This window comes from Parasteatoda tepidariorum, chromosome X2 (genome assembly GCF_043381705.1).
Source record: "Parasteatoda tepidariorum isolate YZ-2023 chromosome X2, CAS_Ptep_4.0, whole genome shotgun sequence".
In the NCBI taxonomy this organism is placed as follows: domain Eukaryota; kingdom Metazoa; phylum Arthropoda; class Arachnida; order Araneae; family Theridiidae; genus Parasteatoda; species Parasteatoda tepidariorum.
In genome coordinates, this window is record NC_092215.1 from 35,479,531 (window position 1) to 35,498,559 (window position 19,029).

Sequence of the window (19,029 nt, forward strand, 5' to 3'; positions counted from 1 at the left end):
AGAAACAAATGTATTTATTTTTATGTTATTCTCATTTAAATATATTAATTTGAGGCACTAAATGTGTATAACTTTTTTGATTTTTTCAAATGTGTATAACTTTTTTGACCTTACATTTTTTAGGTAATTGACTAAAAAGAGTTAAGTTTCAATGAGAAAGCTTATTGTTTCCGTAAAAAAAGAAACAAATGTATTTATTTTTATGTTATTCTCACTTAAATATATCAATTTGAGGCACTAAGTGTGTATAACTTCTTTGACTTTTTCAAATGTGTATAACTTTTTTGACCTTACTTTTTTTAGGTAATTGACTAAAAAGAGTTAAGTTTCAATAAGAAAGCTTATTGTTTTCAGTAAAAAAAGAAACAACTGTATTTATTTTTATGTTATTCTCACTTAAATATATTAATTTGAGGCACTAAATGTGTATAACTTTTTTGACTTTTTTAAATGTGTATAACTTTTTTGACTTTTTAAAATGTGTATAACTTTTTCGACCTGTTTAATTTTTTGACCTTATTTTTTTTTAAGTAATTGACAAAAAAGAGTTAAGTTTCAATAAGAAAGCTTATTGTTTCCGTAAAAAAAGAAACAAATGTATTTATTTTTATGTTGTATTCTCAGTTAAATATATTAATTTGCGGCACTAAATGTGTATAGCTTTTTTAAATAAATCTTAGCTTTTTACAGCATGTTCTTTAAGAGTAATTTGCATAATGAAGCACAAGTCCTAACAGCTAAGGACTTAAAGAGATTTATGATTAAATTTACATGATATAAAAATTTAGCACAGGAATTTACCATTCCATCACTTTTGTGTAAAATATGCAGTCATGTTCTAAACTAAATACATATGCCTACGATACTGATATCACAAACAGAGGTTGATACTCCAAAACTTACGTACAGTACGGAAAAAAAAGGACTTCCCTGAATAACTTTTGGTTTTATGATCGGATCTTTAAATAGGACTCAATCTTGGTGGTCAGAGAAAATGATATAAAATATGCTAATTAATTAGAACAAACGATATTTTAAGTTACGAAATCAGGCACAAAAACATTCTTTCTATGAGTAAACATAACTTTATTTCGACGAATCTAGATTTTATTAACGAATTTAATCATGAAAAAAAAAATTCTAAAATTGATATTTCAAATCATTTACTTTTCCAAGCAAAAATAATAAGTTTTACCCTATCATTACCTAAATAGATCGGAAATTGCAAAGTTTTTTTTTTATATTTATTTTTATTTATGAAATAATATTTTCGTTTTGTAAATCGTAAGTAATATGGTAGAATTTCAAGGCTAATAATCAATCGTCAAATTTCAAAACAGCTTATCAATCATAGCTTACAGTTGAATGTATCAGAAATTACCACCAACTGCAAACGTCACCTCTAGGAAGTAATTATGATTAGGAATCAGTTAAACACAAAGACAAAGATTAATCTTTGACATTAGCAATTAAGATTTATTGCATTTGTAAAAATCATATTGAAATTGTGAAATTTATAACCATTGAGGATTACTTCACAAAGATATCCTACTTATAACTTATTGAAACAACACGAATAAAATCAGCAGAGAAAGATAATTTAAGAAAGAAGGAAATATAAGCATAAATATTGAACTTTGCAAAATATGTGAAGACATTAAAAGTTACGATTTAAATTAAACTTTAATTTCAGCAGAGTTGCGATTTCATCAGGAAAGAACCTATTTCTTCCAGAAAACCGGAAGAAACTCGCCGAATTAGAAAGAACTGGACGGAAAGGAAGAATCCAATGACCAATTGACCAATACAATTGTTTAGCAATAAGTATTACAAAAATAGTTCTCTATTTGTTTCTCATTTATTTCAAAAAATATATACTATTTTCAATAAAAAAATTTAAAATTTATCCTATAGATTGTAAATGCAAAAATAAATTTTAAAAAAATATCAAACCGATATTTAGTAATACAGCTTCTAGAACTATAACAATAAAAAAAATATTTAGGAAGGCCTCTGGGAATTCTTAACTACCATATAGCTTCCAATCTCCAAAAATTCTACCATTTTTTTTCTACTTTCATTCAATTTATATGGTTCCTCATAAACTACTGAATGAATGTCCATTTTTCGGCCATTCACACTTTCTCGAGATTCGCAAGTGATGTAGACTAGTGTAACGTAACACTCGTTCCAGTTCTGAATGTTCACTATAAATGAATGAGTTAAGTTGCAGGTGTGGATTCAAAAACACGTGCAGAAAAGTCTATGCACGTGCTGAAAGAATAACTTAACCATCCATGTGAAAGAAGCGATCGTATTTATTTGGGCGTTCATCCTTATAATAAGACATTTTCCCACAAGGGTATAAAAGCTTCTTAGAGAAGTCCTAAGACAAATAGCGTAGATCAAACATTTTTTTTTCTTGTATTTGGGTTTTTTTCCCCTTACAAGGAGAACATTTAGAGCGAAACGTGGAAGTATTTCGTTAAATCAGATTAGAATAAGAGTTGCTTCATGTATGCAAAAGATTTACATACATAAAATAAGATCTTAGATATACATGCAAATTATTATTTTTTACTGCAACCATTTTATGTGAAACAAAATGATATTAAAGAAGAGTAAAAATGAAATGATTTGAAAAGAAGAAAATTGTCAATGAGTTGCAACTTGATGTTAGTTAAAAAAAAAAAAAAAAAAAAAAAAAAAAAAAAAAAAAANAAAAAAAAAAAGATGCTAACTTTTTTCTACTAAACAAGGTTTTGTTCTTTTAATCATTTCAATAAGTTTCTTAAATTTTTTGAAATGAATTAAAAAATTCTTATCTGTTATCGAGATCATGAGGCCAGGTTTGCCAGCACGTAGGAACAACGCCGGAAACTAGTTTGCAGGAATTATTGGAAACCGAAATGCATATAATGAATAAAATACGACAATACATGATTTTTTCTTTAAATAAATTAAATAATTGTATTGGTCTTCTTATAATATGTATAGGTGTATCAAATACGACAATTTCGCGATAATTAACGCTAACAATAAAAATCGAATACTATTATAATGCGATCATTATTGACAATATAACAAAACAGAGAGCGTTCGACTTCTAATGATGTGACCGGGTTCGAATCCCAGCGGTGGCTGGTCGATACAAATTCCGCATTCGGCAGCACCGACCACAGTGCTGACGTAAAATCACCTTAGTTGTAGACTGATCATGGGTTAGAGTCCCCTTGCCGTTAAGCTAACCATGAAAAGTTTTCGTGGTTTTCCTCTCCATCTAATGGAAATGCTGGTTATTTCCACCAAAAAGTCCTTAACGAAGATAAATTTCTCCCCATTCTTGATACAGGAGTCTCCTTGTCTTTTGGATTGGGTTCGAAATAACAAGGCTACGGAGTTGAACAACAGTAGTCGTAAACTCAAAAAAGTGGGTCGGAGGTTCAACGAAGGTTATAAAATTTTTTAAAAAAAATGTAACAAAACAAAAATATAATATGATTGTGCCTAACAATACTTATTAAATACGATATTATCTTGAGTCTTGGAATTTCATTTGGGTAAAAAAAATATTGACATACGTAAAAATAATAAAAATTAGCCATATTTGAAAAATATCGCAATATATATTGATATTTAAATGCCGGTAATCTAATTAAAACGATATTTTATCGATTAATAAAATATCATCATTGATAACGGTGACATTTTTTATTGAATACATCGTAATTAAAAATTTGCAAACATCGGTTATGGTTACCAATGTTTGTGTTGGCTATAACTAGAAAAAGCAGTCACCATGCTATAGTTCCCTGTAACCTCTATGTATCAATTAGAATCATAAAATACGCTCAAAAATGTCCCATCATTTAAAATTTGCATTTTCAATTTCATTTTACTAAGAATTACTTTCCCACGTCATAATTTACTTCTGCTTTAAATTGATCAAATTTAAAATTTGCACTTATCGGATATGGGCACCAATGTTTCTCTTGGCTATAATTATAAAAGACAGTCGCAAATCTATGGTTCCTGTAACCTATATGTATCAATAAAAATCATAAAATATCAACAAATATGTCCCATCATGCAAAATTTGCATTTTCAATTTCATTTTACTATCATTAAAGAACTACTCTCCCACGTCACAATTTACTTCCGCTTTAAGTTCATCGAATTTAAAATGTGCACTTATCGGATATGGATACCAATGTTTGTTTCGGCTGTTACTAGAAAAGGCAGTCGCCAATCTATGGTTCCTGTAACCTATATGTATCAATTAAAATAATAAAATATCCACAAAAATGTCCCATCATGCAAAATTTGCATTTTCAATTTCATTTTACTATCATTAAAGAACTACTTTCCTACGTCATAATTTATTTTCAAAGTTCATCGAATTTAAAATTTGCACTTATCGGATAAGGATACCAATGTTTGTTTCGGCTGTTACTAGAAAAGGCAGTCGCTAATCTATGGTTCCTGTAATCAATATGTATCAATTAAAATCATAAAATATCCACAAAAATGACCCATAAGGTAAAATTTGCATTTTCAATTTCATTTTACTATCATTAAAGAATTACTTTCCTTAGCTGTCATAATTTACTTCGGTTTAAGTTCATCTAACGGAATAGCAAACAAAGTGAAACAGCAGTTCCCTGAGAATTAGACCATAAAATTATATGCATTTGATGGAAGTCTATTTACATAATTTCTCACTTTATAATACTTATATCTCAGGAAATAAATAAAAAGCTACGGTAAATATACGAACTGACTTAACATGGAAGAAAATTTTCAAACTGATTTAGATAAGACATTTATTTTTAACCAATTGAGGAAAGAGATTCATAGATTTCAAATGCTATGTAAAAAATATTGTCTCTGAATTTCAATTTAGCAATATTGTGAAAATTTCAGAAAAATTGCATTTTAAAATGATTTAAAACATTTCGTTAATGACTTGAATTGTGATTTTGTGACATTTTGTTTTAATTGTCAATGAAATATTTTTGAAACGCTAATTTTAAGGTATTTGTCTGGAGTATATTAAAAATATTCCACTAGCAATTGTAGAAAAACGGATATTTGTACGTTTAACGAACAAAATGAAAATGTTTCTGTACCTAACTTTTGTAACCTTTGTTAGTAATTTCGATGCATGGTTATATTTTCTTTTGCACAAAATCTGGTATCCATAAATTAGTTATTTTAAAAATCCTATTACCTATAACAAAACATGCGATTGGATGCACTATTTTAATCTGATGATTATAAAATAAGTCACTCATATGAAAATTTAAATTCTTTATAATGACACATTATTTTTACATTTAAAATTTGGTGTAAGAAAATATTTCCCTCACAAGTTCAATTGCTATTAAAATAGCTTAAATTGTAACAAAAAAAATTAATTGCTATACTTTCTATGACACAATATATGAATAAAATATACATATATCCCAACAATTAAAAGTACATTGCGAGTTAATCTTCATTGCCTGTTAAAAAAAATTTCTTGGAATTTGTAAGAAACACTGCAAAATTATCTGAAATATTTCATTAATACCTATTTGGAAAACGAAATATATTTTTTACGGACTAAATAACTGTAACTTTTTCTACAACTAATTTAATGTACATTTCTGTAACTTTTTTGTAACGAAATTTTCAATTTTTGAATCGTAATTTTGAAGTTCCGAACTCTATGGAAACACGCCATTCATTTCAAGAAAAAGCAAATACCTAAACCTTTTTTTCTTCTTCATTATTTTGAAAATTCCAAAACAAAAAACAAATCCTGTAGGTTCCATATATTTTAAACTGTTAGTTATAAAATAGGCCGCTAATGGAACACGGGGAAAAAAGGTTCACGGGGGGTTCAGTAAAAATACCGCACATTATGGTAATAATATTTCTAGTAAAAAAAAAAAGGCATTATTCTGTATAATAAAACGAAACTAAACTAAATCGCATTTAAACGATTCGTTTGGTAATTTTTCGTTTATATGGTAACGGTTTACCAGAAACTCTAATTTTCAATATTTTAGTTCACATTTAGTAAAAATTACAAAACTGAAATGTAAATTTAACCGAATAAATTTTTTTTTATGTCATGCTCCAAGGTATCACGATAAAATTACTAAATTTTACAACATTTACCAAATTCTATCACACATTTTAAAACCCTACTTTATTGTTGACTTTACCAAAATCATTAAAATAGCACTTCGGTGAAAATTACGAGTTTTTGGTGTTCCCATAGAGCAAAATTTTTTTTCATTGGAACCCTCAGGGCAATAGAAAGAGAGGAAGAGCTAAAAATACTTGGCGCAGCACAATTGCAAACGAAGTGAAAACAATAGGAAAGACATGAAGAAAGGTAAAATATCTGGCCACAAATAGAGTGAGATTGAAAGCTATGATAGAAGCCCTATGCTCCAATTTGAAGTGAAAAGGAATATGTATGGATATATATAGTCAGAAATATGGTAAATTTTGCCATAGTCCAGCAGTTATGACCATACTTTTTTTCTAAATGAAAAAGTAACTTTATACACTAAAATAGTCTTTACAAAATTAATTCCAGGTACATGATTATATTTTCTCACAAATTAAAAAGCAATTAAAATAGCTAAAACGACCATAAAGACATTTTATTTCCATATTTCCTCGTATATAAAAATAAATAAATATATTCCAACAGGTTAAAGAACAATGCGAATTGTCCTTCATTGCCTTGTTAGCCTTCTACTCCCTTTTAAATGGACTGAGCTTTTATTGTTTTCTTTCTGGACATTAAAACAATTGCAACCGGGCAATATCAAAAAGCCAGACTATCAATAAAAAATGATATTTTTTTCAGAGACATTACAATTGCCTTGGAAGCTTGCGATTGTTCGAAAGCTATGTGTATAAGCCATATAAATTACACATCACAGAAGTAGGTTAGGCTGTAAAACTATTTTGCTCTTGATTTCTTTCTACAGTTACGTCAGTAAAGCGTGCATGTTTTTTGCACAGTAATCACGAATAAATACCTCAGCAAGAATAATATATCTACAAAAATGAAATGTCAAGGTAAGGGTAAAACCATCATGAAAAATATTCATGAATGCTAGTCATTTATAAAAGAAATAACTGGCGTTTAAAGGTATGATGGGTTTTTCTTTTTAATAAGAGATGGGATATAAGTTTTTGTAAAAACCATTTAAAGTTTCAGAGAAGAAAATATTTTTAAAAAAATCGAAACTACTAATAAATATAATCATATATAAGTTCGTGATTTTATTTTTGTTTAAATTATATTCATTTTAATAAAAATAATTTTATCTTAAAACATATATAACGCATAAAATTTTGTTAAAATTACAAATATTAATATAATTTTTTTTAAAAAAAACTTTCATTAACTACTTTTCAAAAAAAAAATTTTTTTTTTCTTTCTATTATTGACTGCCTTTCTAATTTGAGAACATTAAAACCATCACTGACAATAGATTTTATTTATAATTTTTTGCGAAAATGAAACAACGTATGTTTGCAGAAATAGTTAATTTGTTGAGCTATATAAAATTTATTAAATAATAATGATGTGCTATATAAAATTTATTATTGGGTTATATGAAATTTATTGTGCTGCGTATCACATTATATGAACGAAAGGTTATTATAATATTATAGTATAGTTACTGTAGTACAGTTGTATTATGTTTTAAAATAGAATAGTTATTATAGTACAGTTATATTATATTATAAAATATAATAGTTATTATAGTACAGTTATATTATTTTATAAAATAGAACAGTTATTATAGTACAGTTACATTATATTATAGTATAGCATAGTATAGTTATTATAGTACAGTTATAGTATAGTATAGTACAGTATAGTATAGTATAGTTATTATAGTACAATATATATAAGTTATTACAATTTATATTATAGTCATTTACGACGGTCTGGCTGGCTACACAGGTGGAGATAATTACAAGTTATAAGATAGACTGCTGATATAAAATTTATGTCACTAAGAATTCTAGGTACAAGTCTCAAATTATTTGCTTTCGTTCGGTAAATAAAGATTTAGCTACCCATGCTTTAGTGATCTCCCCTTTTTCCTTTTTATTTATTTTTTTTATCCAACTTTGTTTATAGGACGGTTTGATCGGGTCCGTCTTGTCAAGGTCATTTGGTGCTATATAGCCAATTCAGATCCGTGAATTATTAACCTCTACTATCAATAGGTCAATCCAACGATTAAAGTTAAATTCAGTGTTGGTGCACGGAGCTTATAATGTTAAATATTTTAATTAAAGATTGACGTATCAAGATTATATTGCTTAAATAAGGGTGCAATTATGTATCTCAAATGAAGAACATTTTTAAAAAACACACACAATCCACATGACTAAATCAAAATTAAATGCGATTCGAGAGTTTTTCAAATAAGTGTCATGTACAGGGGGTGCAATGTATTTTAGTACAAACTTACACATATTGTAACATTTTTCAAAATTGAATGTCAGAATAATTAATTTCTACAGTGGACAAGGTATTTTATTTAGTTTTTAGTACTTTGCTTTTAATAAACAAATATATTTGACACTTTATGTTTAACAATTTTAAAATACGGTTTTCCATTATGTTATTTTAATTTATTAATTTATTCTAACTAAATTAAAAAAAAAAACATTCGGGGGACTTCCAACATCTTTTTTAAAGTTCTGATTTCGAAAATTATTCAGTTTAAAATTCCGTAATTGTTTTGTTTACTATTAGTGGAAACCTTTACATTTACTTGAACCGCAATGGCTCAGTGGTTATGGCACTGAACTGTCATTCTGGGGTTCTGGGGTTTACTGGATTATTCTGGGGTATTCTGGGATTTACTAACTGGGGTTCGATCCCCAGTGGCAAATCCTCCGAAAAGCAAATCGTTCTGAATTGATTAAACGACGAGAGTTAGCTTTCAGACAATGTTTTGTTTGTTATTTTTCAATTTTCTATATAGTATTTATCAAAAAAAATACTAACAATTGACTAATGGAGCAAATTTGGCATTTCATGTATTTGCAAGAAAATTTAAATTTTGGTCATATAGAGACTCAATCATAAATAAGAAATCATCCTTCTTATTAATAAAAAATTTTTTTTTCAGTTCAGAAATATGTAGTATTCATTTACTACACATATTATGCTTGAATCGTGGGATTTTCCTCTATTGGTGATTCTTTATACTAAATTATTTTCTTCCTGTTGCCTATGTAAGCCAATTTTTCTGCATTACGAATTATGTGGCTTTAAACACCTAACTTTGTTTTACGTATAACATTATATTTAACTATTATTATTAACGGAAATATTAGAAGAAATCAAAGTTAACAAATGTTCCTCTTATGTCAACCAATTTCGCTCCTAATTTCATAAACCAAAAATGAAAATTCATTTGTAATACTTGATTAACGTCCAAAGTGACTATTAAATAAAAATTATGTAAATATTGATTAGGAAGTAAGTAAAAGCTTAAGATTAAACTATTTAAAAGTACAAAAAAATATTTACAATTAAAATTTCAAAGATTCGTTTCATACTTACTTAATATTTCGCTTCGAAAAGTAACTAAGAGCCATAGAGTACTAAGAGCACTTGAAACTACTACCAAAATTCCAATGTTTCGTCTCGTCAACTTTGAGAAGGTTTTAACAGTGATTCCCCCTGTCTTCGAGGTGGAATCGAATTCAAGAAGTCATGTTCCCGCCTTTTTCACCACCCTCAAAATAAAAATAAAAATAATAAAAGGGTATGGTAAAAAGAAAAAAAGCAAGAGAAGTTTAGGAAGCAAGGGTAAAAAGCTAAAGGTCATAAAGCTGCCGCTCAGTTACTTTCCCTTAAAAAATATCTGCCTGCGGTGGGGGTCGCCATGCCATTTTGTCGCAGATGGCTGGGGGGTTTATCCGCGGAAGTCAAGACGAAGATTAGATGACGAGACACGGAGTAATTTTTCTTTCAACAGATGTCTGGAAATTCAGAAAAAGTAAAAAAAAAAATCGGTCAATTATATATGTGAAAGTTAGGTTTTTCAAAGTAAATTTAATCTAAATGCTTCAACTCCGATAAGAACTCTTAGAAAAATATGATATACAATATCAATGGACTGGGATACCCTGGAAGTCGATGGACGCAACTTCAAAAGGGCGACGTATTTTGTACATGCAATAATTATAAAAATTGCAATAATTATAATTATAATAATTATTATAATAATAATAATAATTATTATTATTATTATTATAATAATAATAATAATAATAAAAATTGATATAATTATAATAATAATTGCTATAATTATAAAAATTGCAATAATTATAAAAAAAAATCATTAATAAATTGAAAAATTAATTTTTGAATACCAACATTATTTTTAATGTTAGATAATAAGTTATTTAAAGCAATTGAAAACTCGTAAAACATTTGTAAAAAAAAAGAAAAAAAAATATAACAAATTATCGATTTACAATTTTTTCTTTCTAAAAGACGTGGTTCAAAACAAAATTAATATCAATTTTTTTCCCCAATAGAAAGTAATACTAGCCGGTGATACATTCCTGATCGGTACTCGAACCCACTCTCGTTTTTATCGGTACTAGAACCTGCTATCATTTGATCAGTATTCAAATTCACTACTTTTTTTAGCTATAAAATACACTAAAACTGATATACAGAATTGAAAAATTGGTTCACTGTTAAGTCATAATATTACATTGAACCATATTATGGTGCAAACTTGTAGCAATTTCATATGAACTTTTTTAAGTTCAATATTTCCATAGTACCGATAGGGTTAGTTCCAGACTTTTTGTGAAAGGTCCGTTTTCGTGAAGTTATGGAAAACCTTTTTATAATTTTTAGCACATTTAAAAATAAGACCTAGCTTTTGTGAAAAAAAAGCACAAAAACAATATCTTTCAAGGATTTTTAGTTTTAAATTTATAAGTTAAAGACGTTTTGCAAATCTACAACTATTTTCGATACTTTTTGGCACTTATTATATTTTCCCACCATTTTCACCGGATTTTCCAAATTACAATATTTTAAACATGATATTAAGACACTTGAATTTTGAAATAAAGTAATCAATTTCTGACTCATTTAATTCACAGTAATTTTATCGTAAATCCGCATGCTTTTTTTCAATTATTTCTCGGCACTTATTTATCGATTTTAGAAACATTTTCATATGGTTTTTCAAATTCTGATATTTGCATTGCGATGTTATAACTATACACGACTTCAAATCTGCAACATCACTTTCAATGCCTTCGATTTCACGATAATATCGTTGCAAATTCACGTCATTTTCGAATCGTGATTTATTTTTATCGAGCTCATTGTTTGTCAACAATAAATTTATATTAAACAGTTGCCTTTTTTAAAAATTAGTTGCCATTTTTTTAATATAGTTGCTTTTTCACAGGTAAGAAATAGTAATGGAAAAGGTGTGCCATAGTTGAAGAAAAAAAAGATATTGAGTCGGATATTTTTTTTAAGAAATTAAAATAAATTGCCTTAAATAGCAAAGCCGTTTAAACCTACTGTCAAACATTCAAGGAAATTAGCGACAATGCGTGTCAAATCTGGGTGTAGGAACTCCATATCTTCAGTCGTTATGACAAAAGATATCGCTGTCTTAAAACTTCCTACAAAAAACACTGCCTACGTGCCCATGTTTAGTAGATCACCCACCTCCAACACAAATGATATTGACAGCTTCAACGTTATATAACTTTTTATTACAATTTAAACAGATTTTTTAAAGATAAGATCTCATAAATCATAAAAATTTTAAGTGATTTTGTAAAATAAACTCACCTACACGACAAGGATAAAAAAAAGTTTTTTTTTTATTTGGTGGGCCACCAAAGCACGAATGGGTAATTTATGGGGTTTTTTTTTCCATTCATCATATAATATATAATCCACCAGCTCCTGCTGTGCCTGTCCAAGCACAAATAAGAAGAGCGTTGAAAAAAAAATTCTTAAAAAAAAAAAAAAGATATACAGAAAACCTGAATTCATCAGTTTCTTTTACCTAAAGAAATCCGCCTACCGTTTTTATAATCCTTTTCTGCCATCACTCTTTCCTAAACAAATCACGTGACTTTCCGTTAATTTTAGATTATGCTTGATCAAAATGAATATTTTATTTTTATCTATAGAAGGAAAACAGGGTGTTTTGAATGTGAAAGTCACGAATTTATTTAGCTTCCAATTTTTTTCTTAGATAACGCAGTATTTGCGTTCACGCAATGTAGAGATGACGTCATCTAGAGGGGGCCACAATTTAACTTCTCAAATTCTGATATAAAAAAATTCATAAACGACAAAACTGAATATGAAGCTAGTGTGAAAAAAAAATCAAGTTTTGTCTACTTAACTAAATTCAGTATCTATTAGGCAAACCAACTTATATTATTTGTAATTGGAAAATACATTTATTAGACAAAATCTTAAGCTTATCTTGAATTATCTTTAGCACATATTTCTTTCGGATATGATAAGCAAGCAAATAAGTATCCTAAACACGTTGTCTAAATAAACTGACACGAATTTCAAAATCAGAATGAAGTGGGTGAAATTTTATAAGAAAGATATGTTCTAAACATGCTTTTTAATAAGCCATATTTACAGATTGTTTATCTTGAAGATAAAATTAAAATAGGTAATTCAATTCCTTAATTTAAAATAGGTAATAAGGTTAAAGTATTTTACATAGATTAAGGAAAGATAATATAAAAAGAATGTTTAAGAGAGAAATAAAACAAATTAAAGACCTGTAACGCATCTTCCCACATTCAAACTCAGCCGTACACCAAAATTAGTGGTGGTTGATTTCCACCGGTGAATGTTGACAATCACACAGTTACTTTAGTAGATGTTCGACATGTATACTAGGTCTAGTTAAGTGCCGCTGCCAGGTATACATTTGCCCGCTATACCCTACACTGACGTTTTTTCGGTTCAGTGCCTTTGCCCAGTATGCATTTAACTGGTACTCCGAACACTGATGTTTCTCCTAATCTATCCTCAGCAGGTATTAAAATATCGAATAAATATAATAATATCAACGAATAAATTAATATCAAATCGGATATAACAAATATTTTGAACATCCACCAAAGCTACTATGTGATTGTTGACATTCACCGGTGAAAGTCGACATTATCTTGATTTCGTTCATTCACGGTAACACACACCCATATATATATATATATATATATATATATATATCTTCTCTTNAGAAAACCTTGTTAACCCTTTAACGCAGATGGAACACCGGTGTCTTTTTAATTTATTTTTTTCTGACGTTTTAATTAAAAGAAAATATATATTTTGGTACTCATATTGGGTTATTTGGTACTTATATATTTCGTTACCCTTAATTTATAGTTTGCTATAATATTAAAAATTGTATTATATTTACTTAGAAAAAATATTTAAAAAAAAACGTAAATAGAATTTTTTATCTCTCTCTCTCTATATATATATATTTTTATTTATTTATTTAAAATAAGTAATTTGATTAAAAAAAAAACTATTTTAATAAAAAGTGCGACAAATGCGTACTACAAGGTCCCTAATCAGTAAATCGGTCCCTGAACGCAAATGTAACTTGCTTCACTAATGTATTTTGCTTCAGTTTGTCCTAGTACTTGTCTTAGAAGTTTCACTGCCTCGTGTACTAGGTTCACAGTTACAAGTTTGAAGGGATACCTACAAATGTTTTTCAGGGCTAATAATTTTTATTTGAAGAAAATTATTTGTACCATATTTAATAATGATCAGATAAAAATTTATTTCATAATACAAATACTTCTTAATAAAGCGAAAGGAGAGAAAAGACTTCATTTTAAATTCTAGACATAATTTTTAAGCAATTAGCAGCAAGTGAATGGTTCTTGAATTATGCCTTTAAAGTATTTTTTTAAATACCTTTCCGTGCTAGAATTATTGAATACATAATGTTACGTGTATTTTTTTTCATATTCTTTGTGTTGAAACCGCCAAATTGCGTTGAAATTAGTTTTGATTGCAATTAGTTGAATCAATTAAAAGATAACATTAGCATAGAATTGGTTCTGAATTCGATTAAATTGATTCTTATTCATTAAATGTTTCATTAAATGGTTCTGAATTCAATTAAATTGGTTCTGATTCATTGAATGTTACGTTAAATGGTTCTAAATGCAATTGAATTTGTTCTAATTGAATTCGTTGAATCAATTAAAAGATGACATAAGCATAGATTTGTTTCTGAATTCACTTGAATTGGTTTTTATTCATTGAATCTTACATTAGATTGTTCTGAATTCAATTAAATTGGTTCTGATTCATTGAATGTTGCGTTAAATGGTTCTGAATGCAATGAATTAGTTCTAATTCATAGAATGCTACATTAAATGGTTCTGAATTCAATTGAAGTTGGTTCAAAAATTACAAGTATGCGTAGGTGGCCGCTAATGTATATAATGGCTAATCCTTTCTAAATAAGTCAAATATTTGTACCAAGTTTAGTATCGATTAGATAAAACTATGCCATTGGAACAACCTCTCCAATTAAAAACATGAGTTAAAAGGTGGTTTCGACTCAAAGAAAGGAAAAATTACGAAGAATATGTATCCAGTAGTTTTTGAATAGAAAGCTATTTAAAAAATTATTGAATACATAATGTTACGTGTAATTTTTCTTTCATATTCTTTGTATTGAAACCGCCAAATTACGTTGAAATAAGTTTTGATTTTAATTTGTTGAATCAATTGAAAGATAACATTAGCATGGAATTGGTTCTGAATTCACTTGAATTGGTTCTTATTCATTGAATTTAACATTAGATTGTTCTGAATTCAATTCAATTGGTTCTGTTTCATTGAATGTTACGTTAAATGGTTCTAAATGCAACTGAACGATGACATAACCATAGAATTGGTTCTGAATTCACTTGAATTGGATCTTATTCATTGAATCTTACATTAGATTGTTCTGAATTCAATTAAATTGGTTCTGAATTTAATTGAAGTAGGTTAAAAAATTACAAGTATGCGTAGGTGGCCGCTAATGTATCTAATGGCTAATCCTTTCTAAATAAATCAAGTATTTGTACCAAGTTTAATAATTATTAGATAAAACTACGCCATTGGAACAACCTTTCCAATTAAAAACATGAGTTAAAAGGCGGTTTCAACTCAAAGAAAGAAAAAAATTACGAAGAATATGTATCCAGTAGTTATTGAATAGAAAGCTATTTAAAAAAATTACTTTCTAAGGCATAATTCCAAATCTATTCAAAAGCTACAAATTACAGAAAAAGTATCCATAAAATGCAAAAGGCGTAACTAGCGAAAGATCAGCAAAGGAACAGATCCACCACCGACATTTGCAGGTGAATTACTTCATCAAAAAGCAGTCTTACGCCCTTTGAGAATCGAATTTCGCTTAAGACTCAAGATATTGGATAAAACGTGGGCTGCACAAGTATCACGAGAGCGTTGATTGTGCAATTAAAAGTCAATGGGTCAGTGAAAATTAAAAGAAGTAAACCAGCTGCATTAGAGGGTGGTGCAAAAAAGGAAAAAGTTTTGGAGTGACAACCACTATTTTACAATTAAAGGATTGACTTTCAAGGTTTAAAACCTGCTTTTGTGTTAAAACTTCGATTCTTTTTTTTAAAAAAAGGCACATAAGGGGATATTATTTATTAAAAGCAGTGGTCAAAAAAATTACATTATCTTTGTAGATCACTACAAATACTTTGCTACAAATGTAGTTAACTATAGCTACTTTTTCTCAATGTCGTGAGCACAAACTACTTTGGAATTTAGTAACTATTTAACTACTTTAAAGAGTAGAACTTTGCTAGAGAACTTAATTTATACCTACGTTCTCAGAATGGTTTAGAATAAGAAATTGGCTTACATTAAATATAAGGGAATATCTAAGAAATATTTATTCATGTTTATATGATCCAGTTTGTCTTTCCAAAATATTTTTTTTTTCGAATTTGTTCATTTAACCTTCAACTTTTTATGCCCTTTTCGACAGCAAATATTTAATTTGAAGTGTGAAATTATCAAATAACTGCAATTGTGTAATACTCTTTTATTTCCTTAAAGAAATTAAGTAAATCGAAAATACGTTCCATTTCTGTGAAATAACATGATTGAAATGTTCACGAGTGTTCATACGCGTTTGAAAGAGTAACCAAAGTGACTATTTATCTATTTTTCGTGATGTCTAGTTTAGATATAACATGATTTTAAATACGTAATTTCTGTTAAAGCACAGCTGGAGCATCCATTGAAGGACCAGCGAAGATTAATTGCTTTTCAATTGATTCTTTAAAATTTAAATAAACTGTATGTTAATCCTATATTTGAGAAGTTAAACCATGCAAGAAATCTTTTATGGTAACCACGTTTACTTATGTATGGCCGGACACATGTCCGAAACAAAAAATTTGTTCCCCAATTTTCATTTTAATATATATTGAACAATAATTTAAATAATCCAAACATTTGTTGTCATAATATTTTTTAAATCGCTAAATTGTGTCATAAAATACTTTTTATTACTTTTTTTATGTTACTTTCAAAGATATAAAGATTAATAGTCATCATATAATCGTATTCCGATTCTAGCACGGAAATGATTTATAATGTGTTGGCATCATAATTTATTACTCAAAAAAGATTTGTTTTATAAGTGAAAGAAACTGAGCTTCGTGATAAATGATTTACAAATATGAATAAATAGCAGAATTCTGATATTCATTCGATGTAGGATGATGAAAATTTCGAGTTCCAAGTAACGTTACCAGTAAATAAATAGTTGAAAATGAATAAGAAATTCATTAATATTTCAAAAATAATAAGGTTCAGACTTAGCTGATAAATTACGATTACATAAAAAAATCTCCAAAGCCTGGAGTATCGAATTAAAAAGACTCTAAATATTTCCTTAAAGTCTTAACAGAATTTTTTTATTATTTTGTTTTAAAAGTATTTATACATTAGGCGTAGAAAATACAGAAAGGAAAACAAAACTGTGTACATGTATTTTGATTCAATTCAAAATCAAAACATTCTTGTGTATTCAGAATGAGAAAATAAAAATTTTACACGCTTATTTTTTAAAGTCGAACATTGCGTTCAGAATGAAATCATTCAGAAATTTTATACAAAATTCTGACATCAATAAATATTTTTTTTTTCGATGTCATTATCTCGATCATCAATATATATTATCAATTATATTAAGAACAACAAGTTTATGTATTTCGCAAAAAAATTTGCGTTTTCTTTTTAAAAAAAATAATTTACACTCTTATTTTTTTAAAGCCGAATATTTTGTTCAAGAGGAAATCATTCAGAAATTTATGTAACATGTTGAGGTTTTTAAATTATTATCATATCGTTGAAAGATATTTTTTGCTATGTTTTGAAATTATAGCAGAAAAACACTTTTTAACAAGTTATTTTCAAAAAAGCACTTAAAAATTTCAAGCACTTTCGCAACAAAAAAAAAATCTTTTTTGAAATTCGGTAAATATTATCGAGGTCATATTTTCGAATATCAATATATCGCTCATAGCCTGCAATAGTGGCACAACTCAAAAAGCACGCGTTTTGCACTAAGAACAGGTGTAAATATGAAAATACACATTCTTTCAGTAGCAATACTAGCACAACTTATAATTCAACTTGAAGGTAATCTTCGTTTAAGCAAACTGAAGCATTTCTTATGCATTTTCCTTAGCAAATCTTAAAACTTGATTTTTTGAGTTGTGCCGCTATTGCAGCCCATGAGCGATATTATCAACTATATTAAGAACAACAATTTTTCGTATTCCGCAAAAAACCTTGCGTTTTCTGTGGTTAAAAAAATTAGGAATTTTTCGCCTTGAAAGCCACCCTAAAAGTTTATCGTATCACTGAACGCTATGTTGCAATTGGTTATGCAACTATTATTTCAACTCTATACGTATACAGTAACTTAAGACCCATAAAATGTTCTTTATATATGATTTCTGAGTTAATCAGCAATATATGAGGAGTGATGCATAGTAAACTCATGCGTGATTCATAATTAACATATGTGACGTAAAATTTGTTTCACACTAAAAAAAAAAAATTTTTTTTCATTTTTTGTGTTTAATCTATTATTTCAAAGATAATTCTCTTTATAACAAAAATTGGCGTTTTGAGACAAAAATATCTAAGATTTACGGTTGTAAGAAAACTAGGTAGGGTAACACTATAATTAAATAAATTGTCATTTTAAAGTATCATAATAATTCAATTTTTTTATCATAAGAAAAAGAAAGTTCAATGAATTAACAATAAAAAAAAGAATTCTCTACCATGAATTAGAAAGTCAAACTGAAAAATAAAATTGTATATTTAAGTATATTGTACATTTTAGGAATTTTTTCCTACAAAATAATGGAGTAAATCAAAAGTCCGAAAAATGCCATTTACTATGCAAAGAGTGAAATGCAAAAATCAATTTTCCCACGCGATAAAAACAAAATGGAGGCTATACAGCTTTTCTTCGATATATATATATATATTTTTTCAGAAAAGGAAGAAGGAGGAGTACTGCTGGAAACCAGAAGATTTGATTTCAGTTTTTCGATTATCTACGAATAGCTACAAATGTATATATAATTACAGATTTTGCTGCACTGACATTCGCAAGAATTAAGTTCGTAAGAGTTCAGAAAATAATCGTTAATAACAAAATAAAAAACTCTAAAAAATGAATTTCTTTTTTTTCGTACTTCTTTAAATAATGTAACCAAGCTTATAATAAGTTGTAAACAAAATATAACACACTTATATCGTAATTTTTTAAAAAAAGGAAGGTCCTGCCTCGTTGCACACAGTTCTTAGGTAATAAAAATAATGACAATTCTCTGAATAATATGCCAACTTTCGCGAGAATGGCGCGGTTTCTTTTAAAATTAGAA

The 19,029-nt window shown here is 27.9% G+C and overlaps 1 protein-coding gene across 3 annotated transcripts in view; it reads right to left on the minus strand.

Annotated features, from left to right (window-relative positions):
- Positions 1–19,029, minus strand: part of LOC107453411 (crossveinless c) — a 326,116-nt gene that overhangs the window by 279,060 nt on the left and 28,027 nt on the right. Inside the window, exon 1 of one of the 3 annotated variants that reach the window (XM_043039807.2) lies at positions 9,602–9,708. The exons of the other annotated variants lie outside the window; for them this stretch is intronic. The gene's annotated coding sequence lies outside the window, so the exon portion shown is untranslated. Of the gene's footprint in view, positions 1–9,601; positions 9,709–19,029 lie in introns of those variants that run through there. 3 annotated transcript variants of the gene reach the window in all.